We start from the raw sequence: 3,149 nt of genomic DNA, 5'->3' as shown, positions 1-3,149 counted from the left end.
AAAATATCAGCCTACTGCCTTGACTGGTGATCAAACCTCAGACCTACTGATTAACTCGCCTGAGGATCAAACCGTACTAAAGACTGGGAGGCTTTGTTGTTTTATTTTGTTTTGTTTTGTTTTGTGTTGTTTTGTTTTGTGTTTGTTTTGTTTTTTGTTTTTGTTGTTTTTTTCTTCTTTGGCACTTTTTTAAATCCACAATTTATTCAGATATTTGTTCATTGCGTAATTTCGTATTAATCAAGGTCATGAGGAAAGAGCAAAAATGCTAAAAAGAAATGTGCATTTATGCGGTAGAATTGAAGATCACAGCCGGTAACTCAATACTACCCCCAGACCCCAAGCCTAAATTCCGTGGCATTACATTGGACAACTAAATTATCGCAAACACATTGAGGGAACTGCAAATAAAATCGCAAAAAGAAACAGCCTGGTGAGAAAACTCGCAGGTACCACCAGGGGAGCCTCACCACAGTTACTGAGAACGTCTGCTTTGGCACTGTGCTACAGTGTGGGAGAATACTGTGCCCCTGTTTGGATGAGAAGCTCACATGTAAACCGCATTGACATCCGATTAAGAGAATCAATGAGAATAATAACAGGATGACTCATATCAACTCCAACTCAATGGCTCCCAACACTGAGCGGCATTGCACCACCAAGTCTTAGACGACAAGACGCTAATTAAAGGATACATGCAAGAATTAATGAAGCCACAGATAACATTCCTCTAAAAATAATAATAAAGGGAGCACCTTCAACAACAAGACTCAAATCGAGAAGACCTTTCCACCTAACAAAAATGGCAGACTTCAGTGTGGAGGAGAACTGGAGAGAAATATGGAACAGGGAAACACCAAAAGGAGGAAACATGATACAAGATCCCACTAAAAGAATGCCTGCATTCCACAACGCCCGGAAATACTGGGTTTCCTCAAATCGCCTCTTAACAGGACATGGCAGAACTGCATCAAATATGTGCAGATGGAAACTTGGGAACAGTGATGCCTGCCGGAAATGTCCGGCAGCTCCGAGACCAGCGATCACATCGTCCTCCACTGTCCAGTAACTAAACTTGAAGGTGGCTATGAAACAGTCCTTAGGGCGGAGGAAGACTTTCGAAGCTGGGTTGACGAAATGAATTTGGAGGTGTAGCCATACGTTACTACTACTACTACTATTTTCCCATATGTAAAATGTAATACTTGATTCTTAGAATGATCATTTTAAAGTTTGTTATTTTTAACGTAACAACATAACAAATGTTATGGTAATACAATGGATCAACATGAGTATTTTTAATAGAATCAATTCATGCAAAAAAAAAAAAAATAACATCATAGAGTTCAACCCCCAGTATCTGAGAAGGAAAAAAAGTTACGCGTCATTTATTTCACCAGTCGTTTGATTGAGTCAAAATGTCACGTGTCATATATAATACGACCAGTTGTCGGTTTGTGTCAAAATGTTAGTTTCGTTCTTTGACCAGTCGTCGGTGTCAAAATGTTTTGCGTCATGTATTTAATCAAGTGTCTAAATATGTCAAAATGGTACGTGTCATATATTTGGACCAGTCGTCTGACTGTGTCAAAGTGATACGTGTAATATGATATTAAATCAGACGTCTGATTGTGTCAAAATGTTAGGTGTCATATATTAAATCAGTCGTATGAATGTGTCAAAATGTTTCGTGTCATAAATTAAACCAGTCGTGTGAATGTGTCAAAATGTTTCGTGTCATAAATTAAACCAGTCGTGTGAATGTGTCAAAATGTTTCGTGTCATAAATTAAACCAGTCGTGTGAATGTGTCAAAATGTTTCGTGTCATAAATTAAACCAGTCGTGTGAATGTGTCAAAATGTTTCGTGTCATAAATTAAACCAGTCGTATGAATGTGTCAAAATGTTTCGTGTCATAAATTAAACCAGTCGTGTGAATGTGTCAAAATGTTTCGTGTCATAAATTAAATCAGTCGTATGAATGTGTCAAAATGTTACGTGTCATCGTGCATTTTTACCGCGCATTAACACTCAATCGCTCGTAGTGCGGCGCGCTAAAAATAACTCATTTAATAAATCTAAACCCATGAAGGAATCTTATATTCTGAATTTATCTGAATTGTGAATATGAATACGTGTTATACATTCATAATAATATTAAAGTGTTCAACATAATATTTGACACGAAACCCTGATCTGATCATGGTTTAAAATGCATTAAATATGTTTATATTGCTTTAATAACTTTGGCAATGCGTTTTGATAACGAATAATACAACAATAAAGGTGATTTGATGATGATAATGATGATGATGATGATGATGATGATGATGATGATGATGATGATGATGAAAATGATAATAATAATGATAATAATAGTAATAATAATAATAGTAATTATAATAATAATAATAATAATAATAATAATAATAATAATAATAATAATAATAATAATAATAATAATAATAACAATATTATTATTATTAATAATAATAATAATAATAATAATAATAATAATAATAATAATGACGATGACGACAGCGACAACGTTGGTGATGATGATGATGATGAGGAGAAGGAGGAGGAAGATGGGGATGGTGATGACGATGATGATGATGATGATGATGATGATGATGATGATGATGATGATGATGATGATGATGATGATGATGATGATGATAACAAAAGCCAACAGCAGCACTTAACATGTAGGACGAGACACCATGACGCCTCTTAGGCGATATTACAGAAAAAAAATTTTTTGCCACGCTGTTAAGGGCCATATTCTCGTTTCACACCCGCGTACGGCGAGAGAATGTGGATAAAGATCCTTTTTCCAAGAACTCGATTATGCGCCGCTCAGAGCGGGACTCGAACCAGGACTGATTGGTTAACTAAAACCGAAAGTAGTTCCTCCGACATGAAATACCGCAGAACTACACATCATTAAAAAAAAAATTAAAATTCCCTTTATTCATCCCATAGGGGAAATTTGTCTCTACTGTCTATTCCAAGGGAAAACTGGAATAACCCAGGCGTCAGCCGCAGTGCAGCGCCGCAAATTGAGCTAGGGCGAGGTGACATGCTCAAGGCCACACAGCGCAGCGGCAGGTGATCGAAATTGGTACTTTTCGGGTACGAAGCAAAGA

Source organism: Berghia stephanieae, chromosome 4 (assembly GCF_034508935.2).
Source record: "Berghia stephanieae isolate SIO BIC M18660-M18661 chromosome 4, UCSD_Bste_1.3, whole genome shotgun sequence".
NCBI classification, from domain to species: Eukaryota; Metazoa; Mollusca; class Gastropoda; order Nudibranchia; family Aeolidiidae; genus Berghia; species Berghia stephanieae.
Note: the sequence above shows the minus strand (reverse complement) of the source record.